Raw genomic sequence first — 18,100 nt, forward strand, 5'->3', positions numbered from 1 at the left:
CTTCACATTGTGAGAGACTGAAAGTTGTTAGCCTTGCACAGCCAGCTCTCTATGGCAGTGTCCTGTGCTTTCCCGCGGTGGTTCTTTGTGTACTGGTCACATTGGGTTTATGTGACTCAATTGAAAGAAACCAGGTTTGAAAAAAGACTCCCTGGTCAGATTGGCCTGTAGAGCCAACATTAGTGAGACATGGGAAGAATTAGACCCAGCTCGGCACTTAGACTGAAAAATGAGTTTGTAAGGCTGGCAGCTGGAGAGACTGGGGTTTCTGCAGAGTGACCAGCTCATGCAAACAGCCCAGCTCTGCTGACGGCAGCTCCAGTAAGGTTTTCCTCTTCACATCAGCTGAGAATTTGGTTCCATATTTTATTTGCCAACTTCAATGCATTTTTTTAAATTAAATTCAAGACATTAAGAATGAAAGTCTGCAATACATTTCTAATTTTTAGAAATTGCTTAAAAACAGGATCATAATTAGATCACCAGGAGGCAATTTAAAAAAAAATTTACTGCACTGTGAAAACTAATAGAAACTTTATGCAATAATCAAAGTGCCTGGGTCTGTTTTAAGCTATACACGTTTTCTCCAGAAATGGCCCGTAAAAATTTATATTATTTTTAGAGCTTTAATTAGCTAAGTATGTAAACTAAAATAGATTTGAGTTTTGGAGACACACAGAGGGGAAGAGAAGATAATATATATGTTCATTCTAATCCTTATTTATTTGAAGAGTAATTATTTCCTTTGATGATAAATCACCTTTTCTTCTCATTTGATCTGTGAATTTTCTCACTGCTAACAGAATCTTGGGATTTTATTCCCAACACTTTGGCCATGTCATTCAGCTTTATTAAACCAGCAGTTTGTTTAAACACTTCAGTTACTCATTAAATTTTACATTTTCTCTAGCTGTATTAATCACTGCTTTTTACAAACTGGGATGTAAATGATCCCTTTGCCATCGATGCCCATGGGATAATTTGCCTTTGTAAGACGCTCCGCGGTGTTTCACGCAGTTTTCCTAGTCATGTAATAATTGGGGTTTTTTTCCCTTCACTGTAGAATTTGCATTGGATCCTGCTTTTTACTATTGTTTTCCACAGAGCAATTCATGCAAAAGTTAGATCTTCCAAAAGCTAACGGTCCTGATTATGTGCTGCTCTGGTGTTAAGCTGTGTATATGCAAATGGGAAAATGCAGAGTGAGGAGTCTGTTCAAAGGAGCCACGGCGTGGGGAGAGTAATTGCTTCTATCAAATCCTCGAGCGTTCAGAGCATGTACACGCAAATGGAAACTGGTTTCAGTCCCTTGTGAAAATTTAGCTTACTGAGATCAATAACTTTCATGTGCGCCCAGTATGCTACACAGATAGTCTGTTCATGGGGATGAAATTTCTGATCAATTTGCTTGTGGTCTGGCAGCAGTAACGACAGCAAGGTAGCGTGGTGACGGCGGGTCAATGCGATATGCCTTTCTTTTGGTGTTTTACTGTTATTTATTCACAACAAATTTTCTCATAAACATGAATGCTTTGTAGTGAGGAGCTCCAGAAGAAATGGGTTTGTTGTCTCGAGAGCCAGGGAAGGGAATCCTGCATTGCAGGAGCTGGCTTAGGGGAGTTGGTGGTGGTAGAAACACCTGGGAATCCTGCTCCCTGCCACAGCTGAGGAGGTTGGGGAAAGAAATACTGCTCTTGGCCACCAGTGCTGTGCCTACTCAGTCCCACTGGGACTCCAGTTGGATCCCAGTGTTTGTCACCTGCAGTGGTGTCCCTGTAGCTCTGGCTGTAGGGAACCTGGCACTGAGAAGGAGACAGAGCAGGTGAATGGTAGGGATGTCAGGAAAGTGTTAGGAAATGGTGGTGTCCTCATTTGAGAATGGGTTCCCCAGAGATTCGCCAAGACTGCTGATAGCATCGCAATTTGTCTGGGTTTAACTTTGACAATTCACATCTAAGTTTGAGAAACAAAAGACGGGGAAGATTGAGCTTCTTATGAAGCAACAGGCTTCCCTTGGCAAAGGGGTGTGATGTAGAAAACAGCAGTACTTCTGGGACCGAGACCTACACTCCAATGTCCTCTGTGGTAACTTGAACTCCCTGGGAGCAGTTCAGATTTGCTCTCTGGTTCCCAGGGCTCAGAGCTGTGCAACAAAAGCCCCTCACGTTTCCCATAAGGACACAGCTGGCGAGGGGTCCTGGGACTCCCAGAAGCCGTAGGACAGGGAGGTTTCATTGCTTGGGAGGGACAGAGTGCATAAGAGTGACCGTAAGAGATTAAAAGAGGGGAGAGGCTTCTCTTGAAGCACCTAAGGGTTGAGTTGTCTCAGAGCAAAGTCTTATGACCGATTGCGTTTATCTTGCCGGGCGGTGATAAGCTAAAGAAATGCCTGCAGAGGGGTGCTGCCAGCTCATTCCCTCTGCTAGCAGAGCGAGCCGCACCGAACAGGCTGTGTCTGTGTATATGTAACATATATCAAAACACGCTCAGACTGCTGTGTCTTTAGGCAACGTCTTTCATGCAAATCATGGCTTTTTTTTTTTCCCCAATAAATTACCCTTAATTTGAATCAATAAAAAAATCTGCCTTTCCATTACTGTGTGATGACTCTCTCCAGCTCCCCAGTGAATTCATAAATCTGTTTCACTTTCAAGCCTCCAAATTATTTTAATAAGAAACAAGGAGAAGCAGTATAAACTAAGTTTTCTGTGTAACTTTTCAGGACCAGGTGTCTGCACTCTAATTTGCCACATTTTGATCCTACCCTGCGCATGTTTTATACTTTGGAGCCTAAGCTGAGCTGCATTCAGATTTGCGTGCTCGTTATTACTATTCAGAGACTGAATGCCTGTTCGTAAAAGGCGCTAACATGGCAGTAAGTCCAGAGGCAGCTGGGGAGTCTATTTACATTGTGCTTTGTAGCAAGCTCAATATGTCAGTGTAGGATCCTTTTCCTTCTATAAAGTGCCCTGGTATTTTTTTCAGGGTAAGTTTAGGCAGCAGTCACCTGAAGGTATTTTATTTACCTTTTAGGTATGGCTAAACATAATGTTTCTATGTTACTTTTTTGAAACCTATTGCCATCTTTCAACTGATGTACTATATGTGGAGAGCTCATATAAGAGCTCTGTAAAATCTTGAAATCGGACTAGAAGAACCTGGCACAAAGTACTATATTCACGGCTTGGATATGTCCAATAAGAAGCAATTACTTTTATGCTCCTTGGGACTGAACTGCTCTAGACTTTGAGGCTGAAATCATTAATCACTTGAGACTATCAGAAAATACAAGCTTGCGCTAGTGAAGGGCTTTTGTGGTGAAGGGACAGCAGCTCAGGTTTGACCACAAATAGACATGCCTCTTCTAAGGTAGTAATTTAGATTTTTGAAGCTTTTTTTTTTTTTTTTTTTTTTTTTTAGGGTCCTCCAGGAATGTGTACAAATCCTACCCCTAAAATTAAGCTTTTTTTTTTTTTTTTTTTTTTTTGAGAGTCCTACAGGAATGTGTACATACTCTACCCATTTTTGATTTGTGGAAACCACTGGACTACTTCCTTCCTGAGATTTCTTTGTGCAGCTGCGGACCACTGTATGGCAAATGTAACTATCCGGGCTGGCTTGTTTTTTCAGTCACCTTCAAAGTAGCCTGTGGACTGTCAAGCATCCAGAGGAAAAAAAAAAAATAAGTTGGGATTTGGAAAGGGTACTCTAGATGGGTGGATGAGAAGGTGGGATTAGAACCATCTGCTGCATGAATCACTGTGACTAAGTGTCCTTTCTGTGCTTGCCTGGGGTTGCAAAAGATGGGATTCGAGCCTGAGGGGTTGTTCTGCCTTTTGCTGTCACTGGCCTGCTGCAGTCACCTTGCAGTGTGGGAGGCACAGCTTAGGGTTACAGTATTCAGGAAATATGGGACAGCGTGGGAGAGTAATAAAAGCCTTAAAGAGGGAGAATGTATTTTCTTCATCAGAGAAAATACCCACTGTTTCTTGTTCTGTGGTCCTCTAATTTTGCTTTATAATTGAAACCTAATGAAGTACGTTTTGAAAAGTGCCTGAGCCTGTTTGGTTTTACTCTGTGATTCCCAACATGCAAAACTAAAGCCAACATCTGCGACAATTAACCGTGTTCACCTCCTCACCATGACAAGTTAAAACTCTTGGCTTCCTCTGGTTGCTCATCCAGGTGCTGCTGCTCTGCCTGCCTCCTGCTCCAGCTCTGTGTCCAGACATCGACACAGCCATGGTGTTGGCAACGTGGCTTTTCTTGGCACTGGGGACAGTGTCGGCGAGAAGCCAAGCTGTTTTCTTCTCCTTCTGTCCTCCTGAAACACTCCGAGAGTTGGGGTTAAGGAGATAATGGCACCGAATAGGACAGACCGAGTGCACATTCCCCCTGGTGCTCGTGGAGGCCAGGAGAGATCCTGGCCGAGGTGGAAGGCTCTAACAGGGGGGACCAAAGGGTTGAGGTACAGTTTTTATAGAAGTTTCGCTTCTTAGTTATAACACAGAAATGGAGCTAGTCAGACTCATCTGACAGCTTGTTGCTTGATTTTACAGCTCATTAGTGAAAGGGAAACAAGAAGCAGAGCTCGATTATCCTAAAGGGGGAGTTGGAACAGTAAATTGGACTATTTTAAAATTTTGTCTTTTGAGACTCTTTTAATTGTGATGCCTTTTAATGCAATCAAAACCAATCCAAAGAATCTTTGGAGCGTCATAAGGAATTTTAAAGACAGGTGGAGTGGAGACTGCTTGGAATATCCTACCAGCATGGAGAACAACGAAAAGGAGATTGAGCCAATCTAATGGATTATCCAATGGCCACAAGTTATGGTTGACTATGTTCCTGCAGATGAAGTAAAAGGAAAATCTAACAGACCATTAAGAAAGGAAACAGAAATGTATCTCTTTTCATTCTTGTTTTGAACTCAAGAGCAGGCAAGTGTAATGGAGTACAGCAAGTGTATTATGCCAAGAGTTTTGCAAGACATTTTAAAAGAGCAATAGAAGTGCTTTCTTGTGGATTGGAAGTTGATTACAGGACCATAAAACCAAAATTGGAGTTGAAGAGGTATCAAGAGATCTTAACAGTTCACTTTTCATTCATGTGGTCTCCACAATGGCTATTCAGAAACAAAATAATACAACTGCAAAAAAGCCAAACCTTACAACATAAAGTATACCATAATGCACATAATATGGTTATTTCTGTGCTAGTCAGTGTTTGAGTGAAAGCCCGTATTTTCTCAAATTGAAAGAAAACCGAAAATCAATGTAACATGGGGAGAAAGGTCTAAAGCTGCCTTTAGTTCATCCTTGTGCGAACAAAATGAACCAGGCTCTGCTCCGAGTGCTCCGTACGTGGCCTTCAGTGATGCTGTTCTCAGACTTGCCTGTTTGGACACGTGTTGCTCTTCCAACCAGCAGCTATGTTTGAAGAAAGCAGGATTTCAGTGTTTGTGAAAAGAAACTGCGTTTGTGTTTGCTCCAGTTTCTCACTGGAACCACCCACCTTGCGCAGCGATGAACAGAGGCTACACCAAGCTTAAAAATCTACCCAGGCTCCTCCTTCGGTAACTCAAGGTGGGTGAGTGAGATATGAGAACCAAGAAAATCCAGGGTGATGTCTGGGATGGGAAAGAGAAGCGCGTGGGCATTGTGCGATGGTTTCTCTCTTGACTGTCTGGTGGGGGATGGACAGCCCCAGGAACAGAAGAGCTTCTGTCCAGAGAAAGCACCTCCAAAGAGAACATCACAGGGAGAGATGGATCGTGGTACAATTTTTTTTTCAGTTTTCCCGTGGGCAAGAGGCTGGTGGACACTTGGCTTTTCACATCCTGGCCTCTGAACAACCCTGCCTGGCCAGTTCTTTCCAGTGTCCTGGGCAAAGGGTGAGATGCCCCCACTGATTCTGCAGCACTGTGAAGAGCTGGGGGCAATGTTGCTTCAGCTTTGGACTTTTGAACACATTTTCTGCACATAGGCTACTGCATATATTTTCCCTCTACAAAGAGTATTTAGTTGTTCAATGAGACCTATCTTCACACTTACAGCTAATGGATAGCTCAGAGACACCTTTGTGTGGGAAGTCACTTAAAAAATTGAAACCTTTTTTCGGTAGGAATTTTTAACTTGCTTTGTACGCCATGCATTTTACAGGCTCTGGCTTTTGTGAACATATAGTTGAGGTGAATAAACCAGAAAACTTACTGCAGCAGACCTGATTGGAGATGGCCTCTTCCGCAATAGTAATAGGATTTTATTCATGTAGTACCTAAAGTAGCTGCAAAAACTATATCCCAGCTATTTGCTTTAAAGCAGCTTATGCCCTGAGGAATGAGGGATGTTGTTTTTCCAAGGTGATGGAGGATTTCCAGCTCCCTTCTGACTTTGGACTGTCCCCAGGACATCAGAAAATCAGTTCCAGGATTATTCAAGAGGAAACCGGCAACAGTGACTTTATTCAGCAAAAGTCGTAAACAGCCTGTGCGCAAATGAAAGCCCTCTGGGGGTAAACGCTCTGGAGCCTCTCTAAAGGCCCTGATGCATCAGGCACAAGATTTGTTCTTTCTGATGGAATATTTTTATTAGTGTGAAAAGCAGAATCACGGTGTAAAGTCGTATGCTCCTGAGCGAGAAAGGGAGCGGGAACTTCCCAGCAAGGGTGGGAAGAGGGAGGATGTTTTGTGATGATTAGGAATTCATGGTTTTAGGGGAACTGAGTGGCTTTTTCGAATGAAAACATAGGACAAATGTTTTAAGGTTTAGATGATACGCAATCTATATAGTTGGGATGTAGAAAGATTGTGAGAAAAGATTTTTGTGACAGGGAGGCAGTCGGTTGTTTACCCCCCAGGCTCGGCCTCTGCTCTGAAAGAGGGTTTGTGCTGCTGTGGCAGTGGGTGATGTGTCCCTGTCCCCTCCCCAGAGCTGGTGGGGGGCACAGCCCGGTCACCCCACCCGTGCTGGATCTCCCATGGATGCCTCATATTGATGCCGTCACAGCAAGAGCAGGCCAGCAGTTATAGTCTCCAAATTCCAGCTGTATGGGCAGCTGAGTTATCCTGATGAGAACTTCAAGCTTGCCTACCTTCGCAAAGCTACTCAGGGAAATATGTTCCATCTTGCTATGAACACCAATATGCAAAACAATCTTAACCACTAAATTCCAAGCAAATATTTTGCATATAATTTTTTGTTTCTTCACTCTGTTACCTAGCTGCAAAGCTGACCGTTTTTCTGCTGGAATATTGCAGAAGCACCTTGGCTTTTTTTGCTGGCTGAAGCAGTTCAGGTGGATTTATACTTAGAATATTAAAACAAGGATTTTTACATTGGCTTCAGGAGGAATTTCTTGCCCACTTATTTATGGCGGGTGTACATTAGTGGGGGAGCTGTCTTGTCTTCCTTTCTGTTTTGTAAGGCTGAATTAGACTTGAAGCAGTTTTCATAGTCTTTGCAGCTGGCCAGCCTATATTGTTGGGAATTATGCTAGACAGGAGGGGTGGACGTATTCATTTAAAAAATAGAGAAATGGACTTGGAAATTGCACAGCCTATTTCCATCCTTCACTTGCTCTGTACAGCTGCTTTTTAATCCTTCTGGTGAGAAAAATCTGAAGTTGGGACAATGTGATGGCGTAACCTCAGAGAGAGCTGTAAAAACTGCAGTCAGAGTCATTGGAACACAGAATGCCAAAAAAATGGTCACACCTTCCATTTTAATGTATTCTGCCTTTCTGGCGTGCTATGGCAAGCTCATCTTAGAAAATAACAGTGCATGAAGAGCATGGCAAGGTACAGGTAATCAGATGATTTGTTGATTAGCAAAGCATGACAACTCATACACATTTTATTCATGGGCATTTGGTGTTTGAGATGCAGTGTTTTTGCTCTAAGTCTGAAAATTGAACGATCCAGGAAGAAAAAGGAAGTACCAAAAATTAACATATAAAAATATTTTAAGTTTGATTTAGGAATGCTTGTGTGAAAGAGGAAAGATAGGCCAGACATTAGGATCCTGGATTGTGTCAGAATGTCAGAACGCATTTCCAAGTGAGTTCTCATCCTTAGGGCTCTGTGGTTCCTTCACTGAAGATGAATTTTTAACTTCTTCTGCGAGTTTTCACAGGTTAATCTCGGGATAAGAGTGCAGCTCTGGGCTTGATTCACTTACCCTCTGCTTTTCAGACGTGCATGCAGATATGCACTTAGAATTCCCTTGGTAGTAAAGGAAGCTAAATGTGTGTTTGAGTGGTTTGCTGAGCTGAAAACATTTGCTTAGGCGCTTCCAGTTGGTGTCCTGGATAAAGTATTCTTACTGATGCTAATACCTTGCTGATGTGTATTCAGGTGTGCAGCCAGGCTTCTTTTTGTTCCTTATGAATATCAAGACCTTTGTAAGACTTTTCACGTGGCCTGGGTTGAGGTTTAAGCTGTCATCTGACCAGTCCATGCTGCTTTTTCTTCTGCATTAGTCATGCTCCCTCTGCTGCAGGGTTGATCGTTCTGTAGAAGCTGTGAATAGGTACCTTATTTAAATGCGCCGATCTGACACCTCTTTCCTCTCTGCCTCCTTCGTGATAACCTGCTTCAGTCAGGTGATGAAAAAAGTGCATGTTTTAGTTTGTTCTATGAAATAAATTTGGGCTTTAGCACCGGTTATTTTTTTCTAACTGATGAATGGATGTGTTCCTCAGCATCCCTGGATGGGACAGATCCCTGTGCGTGTGTCTCTCCTTCCATTGCAGCGTGCAACCAGGGCAGGGGGGATCCATGCTGAAAGCCCCCCACTGGGAAGCATTCCTGATTTCCTAAAGTGACGCTGGAAAGGTTTATTTTTTTGTTTTGCCTGTAGGTATGAGGTTGATTTGACTGTGTTGGCACAGGTCACCTCAGGCAATCAGGGACAATAACAGTCTATAGTGTTGCTCTCCTGAATAAAAGCACAGCATGCAACAGCAAGAGGGGGGTTGACAAGGGATTGGGTCCCTCTTCTGTTCCCTTCAAGAAGACAAGCAGCTCTGATAATGTATGAGGAAGATAAGGGGTTCCTTATGTTCTTCGTGTCTTATCATTCACACCCAACTGGGAGTTGTGCTGGAATATGAAGGTGGAGATGAGCTAGATAAAATATTTGCATGCTTTGATATGAAAACACTGATACTCTCAGCTTTGAACTTGAAGTCAAGTGTATAGCCCACATCCAGGGCCCAGGTTGTTTATGATTTGCGCTCTGCTTGACGCCAGCCTTGGAAATGTGAAGTGACGAGTGTTACCAGGCATGATGTTGTAAACAGAAGTGGGGACTGTGCCAGTTTTCATGTGATTGAGGACCTGGAGCAGAATCTCGATACCAGGCAGAGTAAGCTACGTGCGGTTATCCAAAATAACTATTATGTTTCACCTTTGGAAAGCCAAAAAAAAAAAAAAAAAAAAAATCTTTAATTGTCTGCTGAAACTATAGTTTTGCCAAGATTAAATGTAGAAATAATACCAGAAGGTAGAGGTTTTTGCAGAAAAATCATAGAATCATAGAATAATTTGAGTTGGAAGGGACCATGGAGGTTGTCTAGTCCAACCCCCCTGCAGTAAGCAGGGACGTCTATCAGTATAACAAAAGTTTGGGGTCTGTTTCATGGATCTGTAACTGCTCTTTGCTGTTGCGTTTCAGCTGACAGTGATGGCACTTTGTAATTTACTCCCTGTATTGCATCCGCTTCTTAAAACATTTGGTAGATGTCTGTGCAGTGGTGTGTTACCATGGAAGTGTGGTTCTGAGAAGGACCCTGAGCAAGGGGCTGTAGGGAACAAAAGAACTGATTCTCATTCTTAAGTAAATTTCAGGCTGGGAGAAGGTGTTGGACTGTCAGGTTTGAATTTGGCAGTTCTAATTGTCATTGTTCAGCTTCAGCCCTGATCCTAAGAATCACAGAGTCATTTAGGTTGGAAGAGACCTTTAAGATCGAGTCCAACCATTAACACTGCCAAGCCCACCACTAACCCATGTCCCTAAGCACCACATCGACACGTCTTCTAAATACCTCCAGGGATGGTGACTCCTCCACTTCCCTGGGCAGCCTGTTCCAACCCTTTCTGTGAAGGAATTATTCCTAATATCCAAGCTTCATTGCTGAGCCTGGTGTGCAGTGAGCAGGGAGAAGCCAGATCATGGCGCCGGTGGTGCTGCGCTGATCTGCGTAAGGAATGTGTATATAATTTTAAGAACATCTTGCTAATCCTCTTCTTATCAGGTCTGGCTAGAAGTTAGGCAGGGAAATCTGTGTTTGGGAATGGCTTTTCTCTGTGGTCCTTTGCGTTGAGATCTGAAGCTGCTTTTGATGATGTTGGGTATCTTATGATACTCGGGTTCAAAAATTATGTTTTGGAAACTCAGTGTTGGCTGTGTGAGAGTAATCCAGAAGAAACCTTGCAAAATTTCTGGAAGGTCAGTGGTGCCTGAAAATAGTGGCAGGTGAGATGCTCAGTAAAACCCCTTCACCTTATACACCCTCTGGACACACTGAATTCAAAGAAAATGTTTCCAGGATACTCTATGAGCTATAGCTGGTTTCCTTCCATCATAAAAAGCCATTTGCACGGTTGATACACATTGCACATGGCTTCTTAACACCTGGCGTGGGGAGCACTGCTTCCCTGAGGCAGCGACTCAGGAAATGAAGGAAATGTTTGGATAACTTTGAGTTCAAGGAGATTTCTGTCTGACTTTAATGCACCAGTGTATTTGTGTTTATTTTTGGGAAACGGGAGAAAAATGAAGTTTGCTTGTAGGCTTTATTAGAGTGTGGAGTGGAATATGTAAAGCGAGATTAAAAACTAAGCAGCCTATTGTTTCCCAAGGTATTTTCAGCTGGTTCCCCCTCCCCTCCATCCACAGTGCTGACGCCGGGGAAACGCATCCAGCGCTCTCTGCCGATACCCGACTCCCTTATCTCTGCGCTCTTGTGAATTGCATAATGACTTGCAGCCCTGGAAAATCACGCTTTGCCTGTGAGAAACTTCTTTCTCATCCATTTGTGAAGTTTTATGCTGCCTCTTTTATGAAATTGAAGCAAGTGGCATAGGAAAGAGCAGGGGCAAGTGTTGTGTAGGCTGGGGGTGGTGGGAGGGCAGGACCCAGCCCAGCAGTGGAGGGATGTGATGTGAGGGATGAGCTGTGATGGGGTGTGAACGCAGGGTGCTGGGCTCCAGTCAGCTGAGCATTGAGCTGCCCTACAGCTGCACTGTGGGACTGAGACACCACTAAGTCAGGCTTGTACACCACTGAGCCTGCCTGGTTGTCTTCTGGTTAAATAGAAGTGATTTGAATTCAGGAGAGGATTATTTGGTTGGGAAGTAGCAGCGTCTCTTGAGTGAAGTGGTTTTCAAAATGAGGGGCTTCTTTAAAAAAGAAAGGAATTAAAACTGTGACTGACCTGTGGTTTTCGTTTTCCGGGATGCCAGCAGTTTTATTTTCCTATGGCAGTGGTTTTGATGTCAGCCCAAGCGGGCCAGCCAGAGGTGGGGCTGGCTGGGACGGGGCAAAGGTCCCACAGAGCAGGGAAGAGGTGAGCCCGGCGCTGGTGAGGGGTGCGACCCGGCTAACGGGCTGTGCGAGACGGATGGGCAGGCTGTTGCCTTGTCACCCGCTTGCTGGGCAGCACTGGAGGAGCTGACACCTGCGAGGGTCCCCAGGGATCCCTACTCCCAGTGCCCCTTCTGCAGGCAGCCCCCCCTCCCATGCCCCGGTGAGCAGCAGGATATGATAAGAACCAGTGGATAAAAAAATTCTTGATGCCAGGCATTGCTTCACAAGACAGGAGTGGGTCCAAAAAACAGCAATAAGTCAGGAAAAGCTTTGCTTGCTTCTGGCTGGGTAAAGCGAGAGACGCTCGTCAGGGTGTCCCTGCAGACCCAGTGTCTGACCTTGGCACTGTCATGCACATAGCGGCTGTGTCAGGTTCCTAGTTCTGGCTCCAGTCCTGTCCAAACCAAGAGACGGTTTCAGTCTTCAGGCATTGCTAAATGAAAATTGAAAAAATAATAATATGTATATTGTAGCTACCTGTCAGCTGCAAAGCATCCCCAGAAGCCAGGGGTTGTGTGTTGTATGAGGGGCATGGAGAGGCAGAATGGGCTGTTTCTTAAAGCCAGGGAACATAAAATGTCAATGGGAACGTAGGGGATAATGTAATGGATTTATAGGTTTCGGATGCCTTCTCCAAACCGCTGTGCAGGCTTTCACTAAAATGGAAAATAGATATAAGGTTGCATAATATACCTACAAAGTAGTGTTTGATTTAACAGCAGTACTCACCATTTGCATTCAAACAGGCTGCAATTGCTGAAATCAGAGGGGAAGCTTAAAGCTCTAATGTTTGATGGTGAATAGGGTTGTAGAGAGCAAAATTGTACTCACCATGGCTGATTAATTCTATATGACAGAAGATGTAAGATGAAGTGTTATATACACTGGGATCGATTGCTGGGGAAAGAAACACATGACCGTATTTTTTTGCCTTGACTGGCAAGCTCTCAATCCTGAGACATTAGTGTTTGCTGCCCTCGGTTTTAGGGTTATGAACATACGAAATCCTGACAACTCAGTTATTCATCAGCGTGGAAGCTTACTCGAATGTATCAAATGCATGGGAAGGCTAAATGGATACATCAGCCGTGATTTGAGCAGAATGTTCTGTCTTGTTAATTTGTTTATTTAAGGGGATTAAAGGGAATCTGAACAGCCATCCAGGGTTCCCAAAGGATTTTAGTAGTGGAGGGCAAGAAGGACCATTGTAATGAAGTGATGAGATTTTTGTCACAATTTGTTCTTGTATTAAGCTCACGGCCTCATGATTGTGTCATAATACATTCTTTCAAAGGAGTGTATAAACCCAAAGAATAATTTACCACATCGTTTGATGGTCCGTTTCACTGTTTAATTACCACATTTTAACAATATGTACCGTTTTTGCTATAGGATTGTTTTTTTAACCTTCAGTTTTCAACTACGATTATTAATATTTTTATTTTAAAAAGCAAAAGCACAGGACAAAGCCCCCACCATGCAGAGATGGAGTAAAATCCACCAGACTTCTGTTATTGTCTGCATTTGCTAAGCTCGGTGCAGAGATCCAGCGAGCACCTGGGCGCTGGACACAGGGTGGCTGCTGAAGTGGAGGATGAACGGCTGAGCATTCGTTCGACTTCTTGAGCAGATTGCGAAGTCCTTGCAGAGGTCTGTGCTCTGGTCCGTGGCTGATACTCAGGCTGAACGGACATATTCAGGATATGCTTGATGAAGCTGTATAATAATATATTCCAATGTGTGGACACACAGTGGCTCATACATCTACAAGGTATGGGAAAATCCAAGTGGTTTAACGGTGGGTTTTTATTACTTTTCATTATGTCTTTTCTTCTGAAGAAAGATTTGCAGTGGAAAATAGCCCTGTGCTTCCTAGTTTAGTTAATACCTCTGCTACGGTCTTTCCCTTCGCAATGAAAGTTTTATAAGACCTTGAATTGTAATAGAAGTTTTACAGTCACAGATGATGACAGTTAGCAAAGCGTTCCCATTTCCCTAGAAAATGGTGTTAAATTAGGGTCTGTGAAGGAGAGAAGAGCTGCGCTTGTGCTCTCAGTATTGAATCTTCATCCTTGTGGAGGTTAACATGGTATTTGGGCAGTGATTGCAAAGAGTTAATATTCTGAACTTTAAAAATGCATACGAAACAGAGGGGAGGATGGAATAAGAGGGGGGTGCTTGTGGTTAATGGGGACTGAGAGTGCACCGGTGGAGATTAAATAAAAACACGAGTGAACTCGCTCACCATCCCATTTCTTACGCTGGTCTGTTCTTCTTTTACTCTCCATTCTCTCACAGCAATTACATATCACTGAACACTGCGAAATTAACTATATAAAACCTTTTTTTTTTTTTTTGGTAGTTTCCAGGGGAGTTGAACTTGTACTGCTTACCTTTTTCACATTTTACAAAGGATTTGGCCTCCCATAGCCAAATTTTGCCCAGTTAACCGGGGACACGAATCGCCTGTGCACCTCTGGAGCAGTCCTGCCTGGCTGGGTGGGTGCTGGGCTCCGGGTTTGTCCCTCCTGTTCTGGTGGGAATGGGGCTCTTCTTTACCCTCCAGTTCCTTTGCCATCTGACTTTCTGATTGCTTCAAAATCTCTGCTGTTGTTACTTCGGTTTGAGAACTGTTTTGTTAACTCAGTGAAGGAGATTCCAGAGGAATTTTTTTGATTTCTTAATGTCTATTTCTTAGTGTTGCTGTATTTTATCTGGCACTGGTGTGTGCTGTGGTTAGAACCACAGCAGAGTTGGCCACTAAAACTTTTCTTTGGGACCGTCGAGTTGCCCTGGAGCCGATATTTAAAGTCTACATTACATATGCAAACTCAGGACAGCCATTCCCATTTGCAGAGGAAAGGCAACTTTCAGCTTGTGACAGCTGCCTGCTGTGCAGGAGATAACCAGGGAGCTGGTTAAAATACATAGAATTTCAGTCTTATGAGACTTTTCCTCATCTTTGTATTTGCATTTTTTCTGCATCAGAATAAAAACAAATATTTTTAATCAGAGTGAAATTCTTAAATACATTTTTGGGTATTTTCTTGTTAGTCTTTTGTCTGGATTTTTCAACATTTTAATTAATATTATTGTTTCTTTTTTTACAGAATACAGAAGTGTTAGATGATATGGCTTGTCTTTAAAATAGATTATTTTAAAATAATTTAGAACAGCTGCTTCCTAGTGGTTGAGTCATCTCATTTTCTAGATTAGAGTCTCTTGTTTGTTTTGTAATGAAATGGTTTGACACTTGGAACAAGAAATTAAGATAAATACTCGGCATACCAACTAGAAGAGCAGGTGTTTTTTTCAGTATCCCTCTTATTGTAGGAAAGTGCTGTATTTCTTCTCCAGACATGTTCCTGTGCTTGTATAAATTACTGCAGAGTTGGAAATTTCCATAGTTTCTTGAAAATTTTTCGGTGCCTGATTCCCTGAAGTTTCTCTTGCTTCAGAACTTTTAGTTTGAATCAGTTAGGGAGAGGAGTGGCAACTTCTTAGTGTCTTCGTTTCACCCAGTTATAATACAATCCATGATCTATTTACACATGAAAACCAACATATAAGTGACATATTACAGCATCTTTTAATTCTAGAGGAGAAATCCTCTGCCACAGAGCCATGTGTACACACAGACATATAGAGTGCAGCACTTCTCGGATATTCCAGTGAGGAAATACCAACAACTCCAGTAACTGGAGATGATCCTGGCTGTGAGAAGTGGTGCAGGGATGGCTGGGGAGCCTGGGGTGTGCACAGGCTGGATGTGGCAGGGCAGGGGGAGGGGAAAAATTATTCTTTTTCTGAGCTGGAAGAGAATTAGTCTCCTTTTCCAAATATCTGTGTTTAGGGCTCCTTCATCTGGTTCACCTGTGGTTGTACTGCTTAACCACCAGCACTCGGCAATTACAGAATCCCTCAACCACTAAAATCTTTGTGCAGAGGAGTGTAATAGCCCTCATTTGGTACATGGCAAAATGGAGCCTCGGAGAACATCGTGGTCATGAAAAAAGTTGTCGGCAGAGGGGGACACACAGCCCATGGGCTCTCGGGGCAGTGGCTGTAGATGCTTTCCTCACTGCTTCAGGCATTCACAGCTCTTCTTGTGGAAAGCAGAGAAGAGCTCAAGACTAACAGTGAACTGGTAACCAGCTGTATCTGCGGGCACCAGTACGCTCACCAGTCCCTTAACCATTTCTGCTTGTGGATTGAATGACGTTAGCTGGACCACATGCAGAATTTTGTGCTGCTGTTTTCCTGTTCTCTGTGTTGGATCCATGCACTGTTCACGTATTAAAGTGAAATGTTATGTTTTGGGGACAAGGATTGCTTTCTCTAACCATCTGCGCATCACCTGGATTAATGGGGTTCGTACCTATCGGAATAGGGCGTCTGCTGCAGTGACAGTAATCTCACCGTTGGGCTATACCACAAATCGCTCTTTACTGCAGTTTATATAGCCTAAAAAACAGTTTTGGGGAAGACTGAGATCTGATTTGAGTAAACAGTCTTCCTGAAAATTAGCCCAAACTTCAGTCCCCAATCATGAGCATCTCTAGTTTTCTCCTTCCCCGCTTCTCATGAGTTGAACCCAGGTTGTTTTAAGGTCCTTTGTCCTCATATTCTCTGCTATAGTCAGCTGAAAAAGAGACATTTTTCTAAAGTCAGTGACTTTCCCTGTTTGGTTTCTTTTTTTTTTTTTTTTTCTTTTCGCTCTTGAAAGCTTTTCTATTTCTGTTTGCCTTAAGGGGATAGTTTTTTGAATGAACAAAACTAACTCATTTTGTAGTGATTTGTTGAACTGGTGAAGGCAGCTGAATGCTTTTATTTCTATGGAGATCAAGGACAAATGCATCTTGCACTTCTAGCCTTCTGTGTAATGTTTTTGAAAATAAATAGCCCTGATTTTGCATAGGCTACTACCTGGGTATCCTGCGAAGGTGGTTGTCAGTGGCCCAGCACTAGGAAGCTTTTTCGCAAACTCCTAATCTGCTCCTTCTCCTTTGAAATGTTACAGACTTGCTATTTCTCTAGCACTTGATTTGGATGTAGAGCATACAGATTGCTTCGCTTCATTCCTACCTAACACAACAAATAATTTTTTCTTTCTGGGTTTGGCTGTGGCACATCTCTTCATTTAAGGTTTTTGATGCTCACCCTAACTCTGGTCTTGTTTTTACAGGTTCCCTTGCCCTGAAGTACATTAATACAATAAGAACAGTCAAAATATTGTCCCGTGCCCTGCAGCATTGCATGGTCCTCGCCTTACCTAGGGAAAATGAGTGAACATAAAGATTTCTGTTCCCTGCATTTAATTTTTTGTTTTAAGGAATGTTGGGCTCTTCCTCACGTTGCTGGCAAGTAATAAAAATTTAAAACCAGGTTGTAATTCCTGAAAAAATCAGCAGGTTTTCAATGAAATCACCTGCAAGCTGTTCAATTATTCCTCTAAGAGTTCTGCTTTTGTAATTTCTTGCTGCTTGGTAGACCCCGGTGTAACTCCCAGCCCTTCTCTGTTATGCTGCCCTGTCCTGGGTGTCAGCTCTAAATCGTTCTTCTCTGGCCTGATAGCAGGATTCACATGCTCAAATCCTTCCTCGTGTCAGTAGCATCACCTTCTGTCTCTTATTTATCCTGTTACTATTAAAGCCCCCCCCTTTTAAACATTGTACATTTACTTTTCCTCAAAATGCAACATCTTTCGCCTGTCATAAAGCAAGTGACTCAAAAATTTTCAAAGGCTCTTTCAGCAAAGCTGGGAGTTAGATTTATGTTGGAGTCCTTAATAAAAAATTGAAGACTTGGTGTATTAACATACATTGATTTATTCATAGTGTTTCATTACAAATAAGTGAGGATCCCATCATATCAGGAAAGGTTAGGAGAGCAGCGGAGCGCGTTAGATGATATTGACAGCTCAGTTGAAATTGAGCTGCCTTTGGATTGAATTTGGAACGCAGGGAAGGAATTGGCTGGTAAATAAGTCATGAGCTTGACTTGCAAGTGTCTGTATATCAATGGGGTTGCCATGGGTAAGCGCAACGGAGCTCGAGCAGAATTTCAAAGGTGTGCTTTCAGCTCGGGTTCCTCTAAAGGTGTGTTAGCACCAGCGGCGGGTACTCAGGAACAGCTCTTCAGGTCTGTAACCCTGCTGGCTTGTTCTTTCAGGCGCAAGCCAAGCACGGCAGCACATGTAAACCTGCAAACCCAGGCTGAAAACAGGGGGAGGGAAATGGTGTCAGGAGCTGGCTTACAAGCTCAGAGAAGAAAAGGGCTTTTGTCTAAAGACTTGTTGATACTTATTTCATTTAAACAAACTGTTTCCTTTCAGTATATTCTCTTTAGCACTGAAAAATACTTTCAAAACCTTTGGTGTCAATAAAAGTTTTCCATTGTTTTCAGTGGCCTTTTGAGAAGACTGTTTGCCAGAAGAAAGAAGAAAAACAACAACAAAAAAAAAACCCAAAAAACCAAAAAAAACCCCAACAACTTGATAGAAAACGTATCTA

General features: G+C 43.0%; 1 protein-coding gene across 1 annotated transcript in view; it reads left to right on the forward strand.

Annotated features, from left to right (window-relative positions):
* The window catches only part of LOC104468093 (receptor-type tyrosine-protein phosphatase T-like), a gene marked incomplete at both ends in the record, with an annotated part of 82,556 nt that overhangs the window by 17,929 nt on the left and 46,527 nt on the right, over window positions 1–18,100 (forward strand). The window lies entirely within an intron of this gene.

Source organism: Pterocles gutturalis, unplaced genomic scaffold, assembly GCF_000699245.1.
Source record: "Pterocles gutturalis isolate BGI_N339 unplaced genomic scaffold, ASM69924v1 scaffold14274, whole genome shotgun sequence".
Classification (NCBI taxonomy): domain Eukaryota; kingdom Metazoa; phylum Chordata; class Aves; order Pterocliformes; family Pteroclidae; genus Pterocles; species Pterocles gutturalis.